Source organism: Lepus europaeus, chromosome 17, assembly GCF_033115175.1.
Source record: "Lepus europaeus isolate LE1 chromosome 17, mLepTim1.pri, whole genome shotgun sequence".
Classification (NCBI taxonomy): domain Eukaryota; kingdom Metazoa; phylum Chordata; class Mammalia; order Lagomorpha; family Leporidae; genus Lepus; species Lepus europaeus.
The window spans coordinates 37,661,939-37,684,419 of record NC_084843.1 but is presented as its reverse complement, the minus strand read 5'-3'; positions in this window follow the sequence as shown (position 1 = coordinate 37,684,419).

The following is a 22,481-nucleotide window of genomic DNA, read 5'->3' as shown; positions in this document are numbered from 1 at the left end:
CTCCTCAACGTCTGACTTAGTAGAAACTTCCCAAGTACTTCAGTAATTATTATAAAAATAATATATCTATATAAATATGACTACTCAAATTCTCTTAAATGTTTCAGTATTATATACATGAGTATACCTAGTAAGATTTTCAGTTAAAATTGTAAGTCTAAGTCAAGATCTTAAATGTACATTTCAAATTGGGATAATAAGGATGGCCACAGAAGTATTTCTTATCGGGAGAGGTATCAGTCACAGTGGTTGTGATGTCGCTTGGGAAGCTCACATTCCATATTAGAGTGCCCAGGTTCAAGTCCCAGCTTGGCTTCCTGTTCTAGCCTCCTGCTAATGTGCTCTCTGGGAGGCAGCAGTAACAGCTTAAATACTTGGGTTCCTGCCTCCCACGTGGGAGACCTGGATTGAGTTCCTAACTCCTGACCCTGGAGTGACCCAGCTCTGGTTATTGCAGGCATTTGGGGAAGTAAACTAGTAAAAAGGAGATCTCTCTGTATTTGTCTTTCAACTAAATAAACATCATATGCCTAAATAGCCATTGGCTCAAAGAAGAAATCACAAAGGAAATTTTAAAAATATATTGAGATAAATGAAAAAATAGAAATTGTTTTGTTATTTTGAATATACAAAATCCTAAATATGTGTCAATCCCTTGATATAAAAATATTAATATCCTCAGTTCAATTTCTCTTTTTTAACTTTATTTGAGACATAGTGACATATAGAGATCTTCCATCCACTGGTTCACTCTCCAAATACATTTGGGACTGAGCCATGCTGAAATCAGGATCCAGGAATTCAATCTGCATCTCCCCAAGGCTGTCAAGGATCCAACTATTTGAGTCACCGCCCACTGCCTCCTAGGATGTACACTAGCTGGAAGCTGAAACTGGGGAGGAGCCAGGACTCAAACCTAAGCACTCTAGCACGGGATGCAGGTGTCTCAAGCAACATCTTAACTGCTATGCAAAATGCCTGACTCCTTGATTTCCTTTTTTTAAAAAAAGATTTTATTTGTTTATTTGAGAGTAGATTTACAGACAGTAAGAGGGACAGACAGAAAAAAAGGTCTTCCATCTGCTAGTTCACTCCCATAATGGCCTTGATGGCCGGAGCTGAGCCGACCCAAAGCCAGGAGCCAGGAGCCTCCTCTGGGTCTCCTACACAGCTGCAGGGGCCCAAGCACTTGGGCCATCTTCTACTGCCTTCTCAGACCACAGCAGAGAGCTGGATCAGAAGTAGAGCAGCCAAGACTAGAGCTGGTGCCAAACGAGTTGCCAGCATCACAGATGGAAGAGTTTGGGGGGACATGAAGTCAACCTGCAAATATGTAAATGCTTATCCTGTGGAAGAAGGAGGAGAATGCTTTTATGTGACTCTTGAGACCACAGTATAGACACAACAGAGGAGCAAAATCAGTTCAGCATAAAGAAGAACTTTCTAATGAGTGACTTTCTCACAAGGAAATAGAGTATCTAAGGAAAAAAGTGAGTTCCTGAAATTATTATTAAGCTATACAATAATTAGTGTTAAGATATACTTCACTAGAAGTATCCAAATGAAGCTGGGTAGTCCTCTGTAGAGGAAGAGTTTGTAACAGTTGTCGTGAGGTTGACTTAAATGATTTATAGACTCCCTTAAGAATCTCTGATTAAGGGGCCAGTGCTGTGGCATAGTGAGTTAAGCCTCTGCCTGCAGCGCCAGCATCCCATATGGGTGCTGGTTCTAGTCCTGGCTGCTCCTCTTCAGATCTAGCTCTCTGCTATGGCCTGGGAAAGCAGTAGAAGATGGCCCAAGTCCTTGGGCCCCTGCACCCACATGGGAGACCTGGAAGAAGCTCCTGGCTTCAGCCTGGCTCAGCTCCGGCCGTTGCGGCCATTTGGGGAGTGAACCAGTGGACGGAAGACTTTTCTCTCTGTTTCTCCCTCTGTCTGTAAGACTACCACTCAAATAAATAAAATCTTAAAAACAAAGAAGTTCTAAAAAGAACTCTGATTACATAAAGCAGAGCTGCCAGAGCTAGATGGCTCATGAAAAGCATCTACATGTCAAACACTTCATGGTGTCATTATTGCCCCGCTTACTGGAGCGTGCGTGCGTCCAACCTCCCGATGCCGAGAGCCTGCTTTCTTCCCAGGGATAGAAAATCTGGGAGTTTTATGGCAAGATCAGCACTGGAGGTGGATCAGGGAAGCGAGGCGAAGAGGGAAGGCAGGGAAGGCGCTACAGTAACAGCTGGAAGAAATTAGGGCTTCAGTAGAAATCAAAAGGAGCAGATACCCTGACGGACAGAGAAACCATGACCACTCCGCTCTTGAACAAGAGAAATAATGGGGAAAGCTTTGTCTCAAGACTTTAACCCTCGAAGATAGAGGAGTGTGTGTGTGTGTGTGTGTGTGTGTGTGAGAGAGAGAGAGAGAGAGAGAGAGAGAGAGAGAGAAGCAAGCAAGCAATTAAATATGATTTGTCAGGCTGGGGACAAAGTAAGTCGTTTGGACACTTCATTATTAGTCATTATATTTTCATAATAATGTTAGCTCACACGTCCTGAGCCCAGTGACAGGAGCCACTCCATGTGTTTCCCACACTCTACAGGAAGCGGAGGTAGGGCGGCCTAAAGAACGCTGCAGAGAGAGGTCTGCACTTCCACGTTCTCTGCCCAGACACCCTGGCCTTCAAACTCAGCGCTCCTGTTTACCAGCTATGGAAAACTTCTTAAGAGCTCAGCTTCCCTGCATGTACAATGTATGCGCATGCTATACTCCCCCTTTCACAGGGAGAGATGTGAAAAGTCAGGAAGAAAGCGCATGGAGAGTGACTACCGGAGTACCTGGAACACAGTAGGTGCTCAATACGTGGTTGCTGCTCTCCATTGGTAGCAACAGCAAGTTGTGTCTGGAAAGGGCCGGATAGTGAACTTGTCTGCTTTGTGGGCCCTACACGCCCCATTGCAGCAACTCGACTGCCCAGCTAGTCTGTGGACCCTGAAATTTGAATGTGACCAAACCTTTCACATATCACAAAATACTGTCCTTTATTTTTTTCAATGATTTAAAAATACAAACACCATCCTTTGCTCTGTGGGTTGTAGTTTGCTGACCCACGTGGCAGCTTACAGAGAACTTTTGCCTCCACTCCACGTTAGCCATGGACAAAGCCCCTCAGGCCAGGGGCCTTGTCCCCGGAAAAGTACTCTTTCTTCTCCAGTGTCTCATCCCTGCCCCCCTCCTCAGCTACATAATGAAAAAAAAAAAAAATCTGCTGAGTGTCTCCTCTGCCCTAAAGGTTGCCTGTGGGCACTTCCTGTGGTCTTCTCCCACATCCTGTCTCCCTCCCTACCAGGGCGCTTTCAGGCTTCTTCGCTTCCTACCGAGGACGGGAGGCTCCCTCCCCAGCCTGGATTCTACAGCTGTCACTGAGGCTTACCTTGTGAAGCACCTTGGGCTCCGTTAACATTTCTTGGAGTGGGGCCAGCGTGTTGCAGTGGGTGAGGCTGCTGCTTGTGATGCCAGTATCCCGTATCAGAGCAGCTGTTAGAGATCCGGCTGCTCTGCTTCAGATCCAGCTCCCCGCTAATAAGCCTGGGAAGCAGCAGATGACGGCTCAAGTACTGGCTCCTACCACCTATGTCGGGAGACCAGGATGGAGTTACAGGCTCCTGGCTTTGGCCTGGGCCTGGCTAATGTGACCATTTGGGGAGGACCAGTGGAGGCAAGATCTCATATTCATTCTCTCTCTCTACCCGCCCCCACCACTGTGCTTTTGAAATAAATAAATGTTAAAAAGCATTTCTTTTAAATGTAAACTGATTGGCCAGCGCTGAGGCTCAATAGGCTAATCCTCCGCCCGTGGCGCTGGCACATCGGGTTCTAGTTCCGGTCAGGGAGCTGGATTCTGTCCCGGTTGCCCCTCTTCCAGGCCAGCTCTCTGCTATGTCCCGGGAAGGCAGTGGAGGATGGCCCAAGTGCTTGGGCCCTGCACCCCATGGGAGACCAGGAGAAGCACCTGGCTCCTGGCTTCGGATCAGCGTAGTGCACCGGCTGCAGCACGCCGGCCATGGCGGCCATTGAGGGGTGAACCAATGGCAAAAGGAAGACCTTTCTCTCTGTCTCTCTCTCTCTCACTGTCCACTCTGCCTGTCAAAAAAAAAAAAAAAAGTAAGCTGATCAATATAGGGAAATACACAGCCTGCCTAAGCCTCTTTTTGGCCTTTTATTAGCACCTTTGTATCAGGACTGTATAAATGGATAGCCTCTCAAATAAATGAGCATGTCCTTCCTGATGCAAATTGAAAAAGGGATGTCAGCCAGGCATTTCATAGTCCATGAAGATGTGCATCCTATAACTTTCCTGGAGAGTGACTTGGCAACAAACATCAAGGTTTTCAATGTTGCCAATGCTTTTGACTAGGTAACTGATCATCCAGGAGGGTGCCCTGAGGAAATAATGAGACACAGGAATTTATGAGCAAGTTGTTCCTCACAGCCTATGTCCTTCAGGCTAAGATCTTAGGTGACCTGATGGGCAGGGTTGTACCTGTTGTTCCTCACAGCCTGTGTCCTTCAGGCTAAGATCTTGGGTGACCTAATGGGCAGGGTTGTACCTGTTGTTTTTTGTTCCATGTCAGGTGCATTCCTCTGACCCACACACAGGGTTGGGAGGTAATTGGGGTGGTCCCTTGCAGAGACTGGGCATAGGGAGGCAATACTTTCCACCCAGTAGTGGATGACACAAGAAAACAATCACAATAGCATGGCAAGTGAAAAGAATAGGACATAAACTGTATGTATGCGAGACCTTAATTTTGAAAATCCAAAGTTATTAAAAAGAAATGAATATTTGCAAAAGTGAAGTCTTCAGTAACATACGTGAACGTGCCATCAAAAGCTATTTTTTAAGAAACCCTCAAAGTTATTTCTCATCCTCTTTTTAAAAAATTTATTTGAAAGGCAAAAATAGAAAGCAGTGTGGAGGGAGTGGAGAGAGAGATAGTCCATCTGCTGGTTCACTCCCCTAATGACCACAATGGCCCGGGCCCAGGCCAGGCTGAAGTCAGGAACCTCCTCCAGGTTTCCCATGTGGGTGCAGGAGCCCAGTTACCTGGGCCATCCTCCACTGTCCTCCCAGGTGCGTTTGCAGGAAGCTGGATCAAAAGCAGGGTAGCAGGGACTCAAACCAGCGCCCATATGGGATGCAGGCACTGCAGGTGGAAACCCACCCTCTATGCCATGGTGCCGACCCCTATTTCTCCATTCTTGCAAATGTGTAATACATGCCTCTCATGCCACACTGTGTCCATCAGCTCTCCAGTCTAATCTGTCCTAGCTTATCATTACTGACAGTTCAATCAACAGTTGGGATTGGTTCCTTCATTTCCTTAAGGCCACAAAGGAAAGATGGTACAAGCATAAGATCTTTGACACATACCCGTGAGTAGATGTTGCACAGTAAAGTTAATTATGTAATGTGTTCAATTGTTTTTTTAATTAACTTGTGGATATATATCATAAACACACCACGTACACCTTTGCACAGGTACTTAGATATATTAAAATACACTGGGGAGGAGGGCACCAGAAGGTGATGATGGCTGGATGATGGGATACCACTGGGTTTTGTCTTCTTTGTATTTTTGCATCTTTTGTAGACTGGTTGCATCAACAAATAAGCATGTGTTTATTTTATAATGAAGAACAGTAAACATTTTTCTTTTTACTTTTTTACATTCATTTGAGAGGCAGAGAGAGAGAGAGAGCTTTCCCATCTGCTGGTTCACTCCCCCAATACCCACACTGGCCAGGACAGGGCCAGACTAAATCCAGCACCTGGGAACGCAATCCAGGTGTCTCACAGGAATGGAAGGGACCCAAGTACTTGAGAAGTCACTGTGCCTCCCAGGGCCTGCACTGGCAGGAAGCTGGAATCAGGAGCTGAGCGGGGTATTACTCCTGGACACTCCAACAGGGAATCTTCACTGCTAGGCTAACATCCTCCATGAGTCAACAGCTTTTTCAAGACACAAGTAGTAGTACTCTTGGACATAACAACCATACCAGGTCTGATTCCCGAGTCACCACCCACTGCTCTCCGCCCCTTTCTTCCCTAAGTTCTTTCGTGTGGGAGACAGAAGGTCACTGCTGGAGGAAGACAGGAAGCCACGTGGATGGGTCTTGAATTCTGTGTGGGTATGTCCTCATTGCTTCTCTGGATCCGTGCTGTCTTCACTTCACTCGGTGCCCACGGATCAATCAGTAGTCTGCATTAACTAGGTTCCTTCGCCTTCCAGTATCAGTGGGTTTGGGGGAAGGAGAGGTAGGTACCAGCAGGGTCTGCCAACAGCCACGGCATGGGACAGCTCCCAGCAGGCCACTCTCTCTGTGTCTCTCCTTGTGTCCTGGGGACTGATATCGCCCCTGGCCCCTTCATGCCTGCTAGTGATAGAGTCTCCCTGTTATCACTGCTCCAGGGTTCTGCACCACTCCTAGGCACATTGCCTAAGTCCTGACCACACCTGGAAACCAACCATTCACTGAACTCACCTTATGCCTGACTTGCGTGAGCCATGTGTTTCCTGCTGAGTCACTGACAGGCAGCTCCTTGTGTTGCTGTACAGATCCTGGTCCTGTGCGTCTACCCCGCTGGCTCTCTGAGACTCTTCCACGATGGTGCCACTCCCCCACAGACACAGCTGGCTCCAGAGGCCTTGCCAGACTGACTTCCCCTCTCCCTGCAGGCCTCTGCCTCTAGGAAAAGGGTGTCCAGAGGTTGAGGCTTCTCATAGGGCCATGAAAACAAACCTCCCGAACAGTCTCTTTCTGCGCTAGTACAGGATCACCACCGAGCCTGTAGTGAAACCCCAGATGTTACATCACTGTGCTTTTTCCTTTCCATTTCATACAGTCTTATTCACTCTAACCTTCGGCAACCTTCAATTCCCCGAATTAAGGAAAATGCCCTCCTCGTCAATAGCACAGCTCAAAAGCAGTGCAGTCCTGCATTCCCAGGTTCTCCACTCAGTTCAGAGGTCGCTCTAATGTCCTGCTGCCCAACACTATGTCTGCTAAGGTTCTAGCTGAGATTCTGAAGGGGACGGAGAAGTGGGAAGAAAAAGAGAAATCTGAGGATAATCCTAGCCCCACATGTGGTGTAAGAATGTGAATTTCTCATGACACGCACATGTAAGAAATATCACAGCTCTGAGTTTGTCTAAATTAAATGAAATCTGACTTCCAGTCTACATATCCTGAGATTAGCAGTGTCTATTATGAGTGATTGGTGCTCACCCACACTCGGTAGGGACGTATAAGACCTCTTGGGTTCATACAACACCTGGAAAAGGGAGGCAGCACTTGGATCTAATTCCAGGTAATTGCTGTCATCATCATTTGCCCATCAGTAATGTGATGCCTCTGTCCAGCACTGATTCTCCAGTGTCACGCTGGCACTGGGTACTTCTCTGGGTAGGCTATTTTCATGTTCTCTTTTTAAGAAACTTCTCTACCAATCTTAGGCTCTGCTATGAGGACTGTCTCCATTTTCTTGCTGTTTAACAAACCCACCCCAAAATTAGTAGTTTAAAACCCCAAAGGTTTATTATGTTTTATGATTGGAGGTTGGCTGGGTAGTTCTTCCATTGGTCTTGCTTGGGCTAGCTCATGCGGCTGTTTTCAGCAGGTGCATTTGTTGGGGAAGGGGTTCAGATGAGACAAGTTGGATGACTGGGCCTCTCTCCCACGTGGTCTTCCTCCTGGATTTCTTAATGGCATGGTGGTCTCAGGATGCCAAGAGGGTGAGAACAGGGCTGTGTGTCTTCTTGAAGCCACAGAATTTGCCCAGTGTCATTTCCACCACATCCTGTTGGTCCAAACAAGCTCCCCATAATCCAGAGGAAAATAATAGACTCCACCTCTTGAGGTGGAGGAGGGAGGAGTGGCAAAGTCATATCATAAAAAGACGTGCAAGGTGGAAGGAACTGGGCCTTGATGATCTGCCAGAGATGATCTGCCAGAGAGGATAGGGAATAAAAGTTCATGATAATCCCTTAGCAAAGGGAAAACAATACTGTCACTTTATCAATAAGGTTATGTTTCTGGATTATAATTATATCATAAGCAGTTTAATAAAGAGCATATATAATGTCAGAAGAAGAAGAATTTTAAAACGTGTAATCTTAGCTTCTTTGCCTTCATCTCTGAAATTTCATCAACTCTCTGTGAACCTAAGCTCTTTCAGGTAGCAACATGGGGATTGCCATCTGGGTGGAATACATGGTATGGGCACCACAGAGCATGTGAAGCTTTGAAAGAGAACTTTCTAGCTAGTTAGAAGACAGAAATAAATAACAGAGCTTAAAAATAATTCATAGTTCAGGGCTGGCGATGTGGTGCAGTAGGTTAATCCTCTGCCTGTGGCGCCGGCATCCCATGTGGGCACCAGTTCTAGTCCTGGCTGCTCCAGGTTGCTCCTCTCTGCTGTGGCTTGGGAAAACAGTAGAAGACGGCCCAAGTCCTTGGGCCCCTGCACCTGTATGGGAGACCAGAGGAAGCTCCTAGCTCCTGGCTTCAGATCGGCGCAGCTCCAGACATTGCAAACATTTCGGGAATGAACCAGCAGACGGAAGACCTTTCTCTCTGTCTCTCCCTCTCACTGTCTGTAACTCTAACTCCCAAATAAATAAATAAAATCTTTAAAAATAATAATTCATAGTTCAAAAGGTAGGTTGTGGCAGAGCAGGCTAAGCCACCAGATGGGATGCCTACATCTCATATCTGAGTGCCTGGATTCAAGTCCCACTTTCACTCCCAATCCCAGCTGCTCATTAATGCACATCCTGGGAGATAGCATGTGATGGCTCCCTGTCACTTATATAAGAGGCCTCAATTGAGTTCCTGGCTCATGGTTTCCGGCTGGCCCAGTCCTTGCTTTTGTGGGCATTCAGGGAATGAACCAGCAGATGGAAGTTCTTATTCTGCTTCTCGAATAAAAATAAATAAATGAAAGTTTTAAACTGAGACAATCCTAGAATTTCTGCAGAGCTCTCTTCAGGCAGAGCCAGTGGTTGGTGGTTGCCCCATAAATGTTAGCTCGAGGTGACCTCCATCACTGTCGCACCACCCCTCCCCCCACCCTGGGGCTCTGCCACAAGGACTTCAGCCCTGTCCCCATCTCAGGAGTGACTTCCCTCTGCTGCCCGGGCTTCTCCCTCCCCACATGTGCCACATAGCAAAATCCTCTCAATTTACATGGTCACACTTTCAGAAAAGCAAGGAAAAGCGTGCAGCCTCACGCAGTTTCTGCAGATAGCCCTGCAAGCACTCCAGAGGACAAGACCATCAAAGAAAACTGAGCCGGAACGGGTACAAGCTAAGGGCTCCATTCATGGGCCTGCCAGGACAGAGCTTCTGTCCAGCTGGCTAGTCCACGAGCTCACTGGCAGCAGGGAGGGATGGCGGAGGGTTGGAGGAGGCTCTCAGCAGTAGATCAGGGGCCAGACTAGGGCTGGTAAGATTCTCCATGATGGCACAGCCCTGACCGTTGTGTGGCTCATCGGGCTTTGCGTCACATGTTGCCTTTCAGCAGATTCTAATACTGTCTTATGTCTCCATCTAGTCCTTGAGTTCTCATTTCCCCTGCCAGCCCCACTCTAGTCCTTAAAAGAGCCTAGGTCCAGATATGCATCTCCTTAGATAACACATAGAACTCTACAGGTACTTAGAAATTCCAATAAAATAAAATCAGGACTTTAAAAAAAATGTTTAATTTTATTTATTTATTTGAAAGAGTTACACAAAGAGGTAGTCAGAGAGAGAGATGTCTTCTATCTGCTGGTTCACTCCCCAAATGGCCGCAACGGCCAGAGGGGAGCCAATCTGAAGCCAGGGGCCAGAAGCTTCCTCTGGGTCTCCCATGTGTGTTCAGAGGCCCAAGGACTTGGACCATCTTCTGCTGCTTTCCCAGGTACATTAGCAAGGAGCTGGATCAGAAGTGGAGCAGCAGGGACTTGAACTGGTGCCCTTGTGGGATGCCAGCACTGCAGCCTGGGGCTTTAACCCACTGTGACACTGGGCCAGGCCCGAAATCAGGACTTTGAAAAATCTTCAGTCTTTCCAAAGTTAAAATCCCATTTTCATTTTTCTCCTTTTATAGGTTAGTTCCTCAAACCCAGAGTAATTATGATTACTATTTGCCAAATAATCTTCTTGATGTGTGAAGAAGGTATTTCAGCTACAAAACAGTCATGGCTTTAGAGAAGCAGATATCCTGTGTTTTTTTTTCTAAAATATTTTGCTTGTAATTTCTGATACCAAGCTAATGAGACAATATTTTTGGCTAGGACGCAGCAATATATTCAAGAGCCAACCTAAGCTGTATATTCAGGGATCGAAATGGGATCTGAAATCCTGGAGATCCCTGAGACCTCGGAGAGGGTCCACAAAGTGAAACCTATTTGCATAACAATATTAAGACATCATTTGTGTCTCTTACTGTCTTGGATTAGCACTGATGGTACAAAAGCAATTTTGGGTATACCTGCTGGCACCTGAACACCAATTGTCATTGTGATCTCCACCATCATGAATTCCCATTTGAGAAAAAAAAACAATTTCAGTTAAGAATTCCTTGATGAAGCAGTATGGACTATTTTATTAAGAGCTAGCCTTTGAGAAGATACATTTTTCAGATCCTGGGTGACAAAATGAGAACTACACCTGAATCACTTGTGCTGCCTGGTAAAGACTGTCTGGAGGAAAGGCACTGGTGCAAGCAAACCCTTTTTTTTTTTTTTTAAGATTTATTTATTTATTTGAAAGTCAGAGTTACAGAGAAAGAAAGAGAGAGAGAGAGGGGTCTTCCACCTGATGGTTCACTCTCCAGTTAGCCGCAATGGCTGGAGCTGTGCAGATCTGAAGCCAGGAGCCTGGAACTTCTTCTGAGTCTCCCACCTGGGTGCAGGGGCCCAAGGACTTGGGCATCTTCTACTGCTTTCCCAGGCCATAGCAGAGAACTGGATCAGAAGTGGAACAGCTGGGACTAGAACTGGTGCCCATATGGGATGCCAGCACTTCAGGCCAGGGCTTTAACCCGCTGTGCTACATAGCCGGCCCCACAAACACATCTTGAGCCATGCTTGCTGCCTTCGCCATGCAGCACTAGCTTGACTTGGAAGAATGACTGACAGACAAAAGATGGCTATAGGATATGGCAGATGTTTTCTCCAAAATGAATGAAGTGAGCCTGTCACTTCAAGAAGTGAAACTGACACCAAGTGTTGCCAATGATACAGTGCTACTTTCCAAGCAAAAATTAGACTTCTGGAAAACTTGTCTTTCTCGTTGAGAATCGGAGAGTTTCTGAATGCATGAAGAGTTTTCTGATGAGATCCATGGTGATGTTAACAAGTGCTTTTTAGAGATTTATTTACTTACTTGAAAGGCAGAGAGAGAGAGAGATCTTTCATCTCTGGTTGACTCCCCCAAATAGCTGCAATGACCAGAGCTGGGCCAGGCCAAAGCCAGGAGTCAGGAGCTTCTTCCAGGTCTCCCATGTGGGTTCAGGGGCCCAAGTGCTTGGGTCATCTTCTACTGCTTTCCCAAGCTATAGCAGAGAGCTGGAGCCCATATGGGATGCAATGTCCCAAGCAGTGGCTTTACTGGCTACACCACAGTGCCGGCACCACAAGCGCCATGGGTTGTAATAAGGCCCATGAAATCATCATGCCTGGCTCTATCAAGGCAGGCACAGGTAGTACTCAAAATTCACTAAATCTAGAGCAGGCTAATTTTTAAGTTGACAATTTTGTAAGGCACACAAATGATGCTAAAAATATCCAAATGGCCCTCAGCAGAAAAATGTTCCCTACCCCTGTACATAGAATGAAAGATATCAAAATCAGGAACAGCCACAGAACTCAGTTAACCAATCATTTAATTAGAATGAGTAACTACTATGTTACACAAATTGTGTCTGTTAATTTTAAACTCTTTAAAGTATAAGACATTACAATATATTTTAATATAATAGAACATGAAAAGTGAATTAGTATGGTTTCAGATTCTACCTTGCAACTAGCTTCCTTTTATTTTTTAATTAATTTATTTGAAAGATAGAAATACAGAGAAAGGAGAGAGAGAGAGAAAGAGAGAGAGATCTTCCATCCACTGATTCACTTCCCAAATGGCCACAGCATCCAGGGCTTCGCTAAGGTGAAACCAGGAGCTAGGAGCTTCATCTGGGTCTCCCACATGGGTTGCAGGGCCTCAAGCACTTGAGCCATCTTCTGCTACTTTCCCAGGTGCTTTAGCAGGGAGCTGGATAGGAAGTGGAACAACTGGGACTTGAACCTGTGTCCTTAAGGGATGCTGGCACTGCAGGAGGAAGCTTAACCTCGTATACCACAGCCCCACCCAAAACTAGCTTGTAAAGAATTACCGCTGTTGAGTTTTGGTATAGAACCAAAGAAGAATATTCACAACTATTTAAAAAGATTGTGAAGATACACTCCATTTCCAACTGCATGTCTGTATGAGGCCAGATCGTTTCCATGCACTCCAACTGAGACGGAATAATCCGATAGCGTGAATGCAGAAGCAAATGCAGTTACACAATGGTTTTCTACTCTCATGTGATAAAGAGATTTGCAAAATTCTAAAATGATGCCATACCTCTGTCTTTTGCATTTGGAAAATAACACTTATCAGAAATTGTTTTATTTATATAAGAATTAACATGTAATGGGTTTATTTTGATTTAAAAATGAACTATCTTATAACTTTCTGGCTTCCACAATGAACTTTGACTTTTTGGTGCTGTGACCAAGAAGTATGAAAACCGGTGGTCTAGGATAACTTAACTCGTAGGTCTCTTCCCCTGAGCGTAACTCACTGGCGGGGAGTAGCATCTTGAAAGGATGAGTCCAAACAGACCAGTTGCCCCTGTGCATGGGCTAACCCTTGCCAGCCCTGAGGCTCCGGTGGTGTGTGCATGATGGTTCACTTGCTACATGGAGGGACATTCTGTATTTCACTTTCATAGGTGGGCTGAGTGCTATTTGAAAACTTGGAGGGCTTGCTTTTCCAGGTCATTCTTAAAGATGCTGAGTAGGATTGCCCTCCTTGTTTGTAACCCTGAAAGGTGTCCATTTAGCTTTGTGCTTTCTGTCTCAAAGGCACCCATCTCCCCTCGACTACACATTGTCCTCAGGTTCAGGAAATCTCAACATGGGAATGTAATGTGCAATCTACCCCAAGGCTGATAATAGTCAAAATCTACTGCATCCACACCTTCCCTTCTCTATGAATATACGAAACTCCTTGAGGATCCCTGAGGGGTTTTCAACCATGATTTCTCCTTACAATTTCCCCAAACATTTAATGCTTGATCTTGATCTTGCAACCCGAGTGACATATTCCGTAGGGACCTTGGTACCCTCAGATATTTCATATGAAAACGGCATTCCCTGCTCCACGCAATCCTGTAATTTAGAGAAGGCATATGCTTTCTTGTTTCTGTCATTTGTGGCATCTTTCCTTCCTACTATGTAACCCTTCTACCCCTAGTGAATTCTTTCACTGTTCCAGTGAACAACATACAAATTTTCCTTCAAGATCTAATTTATAAAATTGGTGGCATTCATTTTTCATGAAAGAATGTTTAAAGTCTTCTGTATCCCTTTGTATTATTTTGAAAATGTAATTACAGGGATTTACTTCAATCTTGCAGTTTAATCTTTTTTTCCTTTTTAAAATTAAGCATCTTGATGGGTTTTCTTCTTATTTCCCTCTTTCTGTCGATTCTGAATTCAAGCACATTGTCCCTCTTAGGCAACAGCTCACCCCCCAGCTACTTTCTGTAGCTATTCCTGATCACCACTTGAGACAAAATACAACATATTTGTTTCCCTGTAGATTTAAAAACTAACTTTATTCAGAAATAATTTATATTATCCCAGACTTCTTATTTCTGTAAGAGATCTGGATTCAAGAATTGCTACAACTGGTATAAATCCTTTGAGAGTTAAGTCCCCAGTTCTTACCAACGGGTCTAATTTTATAATTTCCTTCCTTATTGTAACATGCTGCCATCATTGGGGTTCATCACTGAATTCAGTAAACACTGAACGCTGTCATGGACACTGAACGCTGGAGACATGGATATGGAAGAACATACCCTGACCTCTGGCTTCCAGTACAGTCTAAGGGGGAAGGCAATGGGTGACATGAACAACCCCAAATGGCACAAACATAATGCTTTGAGAGGACACAGAAACCCCTGCTAACAGCTGCATTCATTTAAAAAAAGTCTTCTAATTTATTTTCATTTTTTTAAAAAGGAAAGAGAGAGAGACAAAGACAGATCGCCCATAACTTGTTTGTTTCCCAGATGCCTGCAATAGCCAGGACTGGGCCAGGCTGAATCTAGGAGTGCAGAACTCAAACTCAGCCTCACACAAGGTTGGCAGAGACCCAACTACTTGAGGTCTCACCTCTCCCTTTGCCTCTTCCTCTCCTTCTCCCTCTGTTACTCAGCCTTTCAAATAAGAAAATAAATAATTAAAACTGTAGAGAGAGAGAGAGAGAGAGAGGATGTTCGGTTAGTCTAGGAGCCAGGCTATGAAGTTAGGGAAAATTATTGTGGGAAATTCTTTTCCCTATCCTTGGAACATCTAGAACCATCTCAGAATCAGGGAAGATTTTAGATGTGGTAGACTATTTGCAAAAAAGTCTACTATGATTCCTAGTCTTTGTATTGTACTCCTATGTCTTTGGGGTTGGCCATGTAGCTTGGCTGTGGCTAGTGAGATAATAGCAGAGACTTGAAACTGTTTGAATACTTGGGTTTGTTTTCCCTTATGCTATTGGAACCCCTATGACCACCTGTGAGAAAGCTATAATTTGGCTATGTGTGGTTTAGCGACCACATGGAGTGGAGACAAAGCTCTCAGCTGAACCCTTCCAAGTCAGCCATCCTACATGCACCACTGACACAGGCCACAGTGTCAGTGGCTTTCCCAGGCCACAGCAGAGAGCTAGATAGTAAGTGGGGCAGCTGGGACTTGAACTAGTGCCAATATGGGATGCTGGCACTTCAGGCAGTGGCTTTACCCACTATACCACAGTGCCTGCCCTGTGACTAAGTTTTCAAGTATTTTTGTTCAGCAAAAGCTAACTGATACACATTAATTTACTGGAAAATGACAACAGAAGAATAAACAATTTAGGTTAACTTTACACCTTAACAAAAATGTAAAAACCATAAATAAAACATTAGCAAACTGGTCAACAATGCACACACACACACACAACTTCATGAAAAACTTTATTCTATTAACAGAAAAAAGAGAAATATTTCAAATGGGTATGGAAAATTACTCAATAAAGCTCAAAAAGAATTTCTAATTGAAAAAACTTGTAGCAAATGAAGAATGTAAGAATATTTTAACGTTTTAATGGTTATCTTCCCCAAATCTGACATCAAATGTCATTGTTAATGATAAACCTAGAGCTTTCCCTTAAAAGAAGGAATAATATTAAGATGTCTACTATCACTATAATTCTGTTCAATTATATTCTGGAAGTCTTAGTGCAATAAAACAAGAAAAATAAAATATAAACTAATTTGAATAAAAGACAATTTGTCATTTGCAAATAGTACTGTTGTGTAAAACAAATAAATATGGAGCATGTGAAATCACTACAGGTTTAACAAATTTTAACATGTTAACAGGATATGAAACCAACATGGAGAACTCCATAGGATCTTTCTGAATAACAGAAAAAGAAACTATTAGACATTTTTTTAAAAAGCATTTTCTTATGTATTTGAAAGTCAGAGTTGCAGAGAAAGAGGAAAAGATAAGCGAGAGAGAGGGAAGGAGGTGGAAGGAAGGGAGGGAGGGAGAGAGGGAGAGAGAGAGAGAGACTGCTTCCATCTGCTGGTTCACTCCCCAAATGACTGCAATGGGCAGGGCTGGTCCGGGCTCAAGCCAGGATCCAGAAGCTTAATCTTGGTTTCCTAGGAGAGTGACAGGGAGCTAAGCACTTGGTCCATCTTCCATTGCTTTTCCTAGGCCATTAGCAGGAAACTGGATTGAAAATGGAGCAGCCAGGACACAAACCAGTGCCCTTACAGGATGCTGATGGCACAGGCAGCAATTTTACCTGCTATACCATAACACTGAGCCCTTTAAAAAATGTTAAATGACAAGCACTACATAAAGGCCAGTTTAACTCTGGGCTGCTTACTTATCTTGATCATATTTCCATGTGAAGTAGATGGGTTAGTTGTATACATCTAAGTTGGACATGGGCAATGACAATATCTGATTTGCTCACCACTGTACCTCTAATGCTTGGTGCATATTGGGCACTTGATAAGTACTTTCCACTGACAAACCTAATATGTTGACTAATTGTCCTATTTTCCTTTGTACTGAGGACTTTCCTAGGACACAAAACTTTCAGGACTAAAACTAGGACAGTCCTGAGCAAACCAGGACAATTGGTTTCCCTACCTGTTCAATAAAACCCAAGTGAAAAGGAAAATCTGGGTGTCCAGGAGTAACTAAGGAATAAGTTCTAGCTTTCAGGGTTAAAGGAGAAAGTAAATGAATTTTCACAAGGTTATTTAGTGAATTATTAACCATGTCAAGCTGAAGTTAAAGGACAAGGTATGAACCACTGCTTCTCCATAGTAAACAGGTGTGTGATATTTTGGGACCTATGACACACCATTAGAGCCACCAAGATTATGTAGATTCTTCCTAAACCCTGCTGACACAAACTAACAGCATCCCAAAGCATAAAGCCATAAAAGAATGTTCTTTATTAAATTACAAGTCTCTTTTCTCCCAAAGGCAACCTGAGAAAATCAAAAGGCCCTGTTGCACCAGAAATGATATTGAAAAACAACCATCTGATGAGCCAACTGCTTCTGAGCAGCAATGTAAGTAATTAATTTGCATTCACTACTTGGAAGTTCATTTTTCTAGGATACTCTCAAGAGACTTTCTATTTTCAAATAATATGCAACACATCCAAAATGAGAGAGGGGGATAGTGGAATGTATTAGTTAATAAATAGATAAATATCTGCTATGATTGAATATATGTATTCCTCCAAAATTCATACCCAGGATGAAGGTATTAAGAAGGAGGGTCTTTGGAAGGTGGTTAGGCCAGGGAAGACTAATCTCACCTTGGTGATTGGGCTTCATCCTCTTACAAATGAAGCTTCAGAGAGCTACTTTGCCCTTTTATCGTTCTGCCACAAAGCCCATCCCATTGTCTCTTTGGCCCTGTTAGGACATAACAGCAAGGCACCATCTTGGAAACAGACAGGGAGCTTTCGCCAGACCCTGCACCCACCAGTGCCGAGGTCTTAGACTTCTTAGTCTCCAGAACCATGAGATATGAATTTCTACTGCCCGTAAATTACACCAGCTAAGGTGTTTTCCAAGGCAGCAGGAACAGACTCAGACAGAAACTGGTACCAAGAAGTAGAGAGCTGCTGTGATAAATACCTAAAAATGTAGAAGCAGTTTTAGAAGTGGGTGATGGGTGGAGACTGGAAGAGTTTGGAGGAGCAGGCTAGAAAAAGGCGACATGGCCCCAAGTGGACTGGTCCTACAGGGTGCTTCTGGGGAGGGCTCAGAAGAAGAGACCTGTACAGAGAGCCTCAGTCTTCCTGGAGATTATTCAAGTGATCGTGATATGCACAGATTTAGAGTACTTCATACACACTTAGGGTAGTAAGTGATAGGATGTGTGTAGTTATATGAATACTAGATGGCAATGAGAGGTATACTATTGGAAACTGAAGGAAACGTCATCCTTGTAATAAAGGGACAGAGAACATGGCTGAATCGTGTCTGTATCTTTGTTATAAAGGGGCGGGGAACGTGACTGAAGTATGTCTGTGTCTTTGCACTTTGTGGGAGGTAGAACTGAAGAGCAATGAAATAGCATGTTTAGCAGAAGATATCTCTAAGCAAAGTTTTAAAAGAGCTGCCTGTAGGCCAGCATTGTGACACAGTGGGTTAGGTCACTGCCTGTGACACCAGCATCCCATATGGGCACCAGTTCAAGTACCGGTTGATCCACTTCTGATTGAGCTCCCTGCTAATATGCCTGGGAAAGGAACAGATGATGGCCGAATGCTTGGGCCCCTGTACCCATGTGGAGACCCGGAAGAAGCACCTGGCTCCTGGCTTCATATGGGCTTAGCTCTGGCCATTACAGCCATTTGGAAAGTGAACCAGCGGATAGAACTCTGCCTTTCAAATAGATAAATGAATCTTTAAAAAGAAAAAGGGAGCCTGACCTCTCTTGACAGCTGAGAGTAAAACATGAGAAAAGAAAACAAATGAAACATGGAATTTATAATCATAAGAAAAGCAGACTTAAAGATTTGGAAAACTGTCCACGAAAACAATAAAGGAGCAGGTTTGGGAGAGAACACCAAGTGTGGCCAAGTGAACACTTGAGAAGGAAGTTAGTATGGCTAGAAGGAAGTTAGATTCCATTCATCAAGACAATGGAACAATGCCTCTAAAAGCATTTTGAAAATAGTCAAGGATGCCACTGCCATGGTAGATGGAAAATGCCGGAACTTGCGAGCAGAACAACTCCAGAGGAGGAATCTAGGGTACCTGGGCTCTAGAGCTCACTGCTCAGAGCCACATCCAGTGTCTGTTCCGCAGGTTCTGGCACAGCACCTTCCAGCCACACTGTGTCTCAGGTGGGGCCAGGTGTGGCTTAGGCTGTTGCTGCAAAAGGAACAGATGGTCAACCTTGGCAGCATCTACACAGAGCTTCATCTGCAGGTACACAGATTTTAAAGAATTCCCCAGAGAGCTTCAGGGCCCAAAGAGAGAAATGCCCCAGGGAGACCCCACTAGCTCAATGCCTACGGCCGAGTTGGGTCTTACCCCCCAAAAACCCATCCTGGTAGACCCACCAACGTGCAACTCCAACCTGGGAGAGCTTCAGGCATGAGCAGAGTTGCTTCATGGACTGTGCCTAGCAGAGCTGTGGGGGTAGAGCTATCATGAGCCTCAGAGGCCCAATCCTCCCACCTTCACCCCACCTGTGCCCCAGTAGGCTTAGGAGTCAAAGATTATTCTCCAGCCTTAAGATTAAATTCATTAGCCTTGTCAGGTCTGGGACTTACTTGAGACCCCTTTCTTCTGTCTTGTTATCCCCTTTTGGAATAGGGAAGTCTGTCCTATGCCTATCCCACTATGGTATTTTGGGAGAAAAATCTGTTTGATATCCCAGGCTTACATCTCAGGATGAATCAATACCTGACTCTCAACCATATCTGATTTAGGTGATACTTAGGTGATACTTTAGATTTATACTTCAAAGTTCAGTCTAGGGGCCGGTGCTGTGGCTTAGCAGGTAAAGCCACTGCCTGTAGTGCTGACATCCCATATGGGCGTCTGTTCAAGACCTGGCTGCTCCACTTCTGATCCAGCTCTCTGCTGTGGCCTGGGAGAGCAGTAGAAGATAGCCCAAGTCTTTGGGACCCTGCACTCCCATGGGAAACCTCGAAGAAGCTCCTGGCTCCTGGCTTCAGATCAGCACAGCTCCAGTCATTGCAGCCATCTGAGGAGTGAACCAGCAGATGGAAGACCTCTCTCTCTGCCTCTCCTCCTCTCTGTATGTAACTGTGACTTTCAAGTATAATAAATAAATATTTAAAAAAAAAAACAAAGTTCAGAAAGTTCAGTCTAGTATAACTTAAGTAATTTGGGTTTATTGGGATGGAATAGATATATTTCATATATGAGAAGAATATGAATTTTAGAGGACCAAGGGTAATATATTATGATTTGAATGTATGTCTCCCTCCAAAACCCAAAAGCTGATGGAGTTAAGAGGTAGGGTCCTGAGACAGTGCATTGGCATAGCAAGTTAAGCTCCCACTTGAGATGCCCCTGTCTCTTATTAGAGTACAAGTTCAAGTCCTGGCTATTCTGCTTTCTATCTGACCTCCTTCTGATGTGCCTGACAAGGCAGTGGATAACAACCCAAGCACTTTGGTCCCTGCTACTCATGTGAGAAACATGGATGAAGTTCCTGATTCCTGGCTTCAGTTTGGTCTAGCCCCGGCTGTTAAAGCATTTGGGGAGTGAATCAGTAGATAAAAGATCCTTTCTCTTTCTCTCTCTCTCTCTCTCTCTCTCTCTCTCTCTCTCTCTCTCTCTCTGTGTGTGTGTGTGTGTGTGTATTTTTCAAGTGAATAAGTCTTTTAAAAAAAAGAGGTGAGGCCTTTGGAAGGTAATACAGCAAGGAGCAATCAACTCCACTGTTCTGAATGGGACTAGTGCTCTTACAAAAGCAGTTCTGAAGAGCTGTCTAGCCTTTCCATCGTTTCCAGCATGTGACGATGCAGCAGTCACTCTACCATGTGGGGACCCAGCAACAAAGGAGAACAAGCCTCCACCAGACACTGGTTGTGCCAGGGCTTTAATCTTGGACTCTAAGCTTTAGAACTGAGAGAATTCTATTTCTATTGCCCATAAATTATGCAGCATCAAGTATTTTATTATAGCAGCAAGAATGGATTAAGACAATATCATTTACCAAAAAAGTCCTGTTACTTTCTGTGACTTACCTATTCACAAATAAATACTAATTCCTTCTGCATTTGTGACATTGCGCAATCCATATTTTGTCTTCATCCATGTCTCCTAAAATACCTCCTGGAACCTTTGAAACCTCTAAAGTAATGAGTGTCTTTTTTTTCTATGTGATTTAACTTTTATTTAGTTTTAAAGATTTACTTATTTAAAAGGCAGAGTGACCAGGAGAGACAGAGAGACAGACATTTCGAAAGCTCATCTGTCTACTGGCATACTCCCCAGATGGCTGCAACAGGCCCAAGCCAGGAGCCAGGAACTCCCTCCTGCTCTCCTATATGGTGCAGCAGGGGCCCAAGCAGTTGGGCCAACATCCACTGCTTTCCCAGGCACATTAGCAGGAAGCTAGATCAGAAGCAGAGCAAGTAAGACTCCAACTGTCACTCTGATACAGGATGCTGGCAATGAGCAGACAGCACCCCTAACGTGTCTTTTGTGTGCCAACGTGATGACTGGTGCTAGGGGTAAATTCATGTTGGGGGCAAATCACGGGAAAGAATAAGGCCTTTCAGCTCTACCTCTCCAACCACCAGGGAAGGAGAGAAGCTGAATGTTGAGTTGATTGGCCATGGCCAGTGATACAACCAGTCAAGCCTACATACTGAACTTCCATAATACAAGAGGCTCAGATGAACTTCCAGACAGCTGAACACATGAAAGTTCCCAGACGGTGGCTTTTCTGGAAAGTGCATGGAAGCTCCACACTCTACCTCTGATGCCCTGTGCATCTTTTCCATCTGGCTGGTCATCTCTCTCCTCTGTAACATCCTTTATAATACTTGCATCAGCATAAGTAGAGTGTTTCCCCGAGTCCTGAGGGTCACTCTAGGAAATGAACCAAACACCAAGGAGAGGGTCATGAAACACCAATGATAGCCAGTCTAATCAGAAGTTGGGTCACAGCCTGGAATTTGTGATTGGCCTCTGAAGTCAGCCACAGTTTTGTGGCCTGAATCCTCAGCCCCTGGGCTCTGACGTTATATCGAGGTACATAGTGCCCGAACCGGACTGAACTACAGGACAGCCAGCAGGTGTCCACTGCTCAGTTGATTTGTCCCACACATCTGGTCACTGAAAGGTTCTGTGTTGAATATTATATGAGTGATTGTGTAAGAGAACAGGAAAACTGTTTGTTTGTTCCTACCACTCCTTGGTTGCTGTGTGTATGGGGAAACATCTCCACATTCACTTTGGTGTCAGAAATGCTGAGTGCTTTATGAGGGTAGGAAAAGTATTCTGAGTTTTCTTTTATCTTCGCAGAATTCCTATGTGACTTATCACTGCCAACTAAAATCTTTATCTCCCGTGCAGCTTATGTTTCATTCTTCCTCTGTGTTAGGTAAGTCTTAGTGATTCTGCCTCTAGGATATTTTTCTAATTCTTTTCTTTTGTTAAGTTGATCCTAGGTCTAATGGGACTAGAAATAGAAAGCAGATAAATTTAGGCTACTTTTCAATGGGTGAGCCAGGCATTGATATAAAAGGGAAAAAATAACACTGATTACCTACAGTGTACCATTAAATAAGTTGTCTCAAATAGTCATTAAAATAACTCCAAGGTAGTTACTGTTATCCCTGTTTACTTACAAAGAAACTGAAGCTCAGTGGGTTTATAGGTATCAGGCAAGGTTATTCCTCTACTAAGTAACAAAGTGCAGTTTCAATTCTGGGGGGCAATGGGTTAAGCTGCCACTTGTGATGCCAGCATCCCATTGGCAGTGCCTGTTCGAGTCCCAGCTGCTCCACTCCAATCTAGCTTCCTGCTAATGTGCCTTGGAAGGCATCAGTGCTTGGGCCCCTGTTATCCATGTGGGAGACCAGGAAGGAGTTCCTGACTGC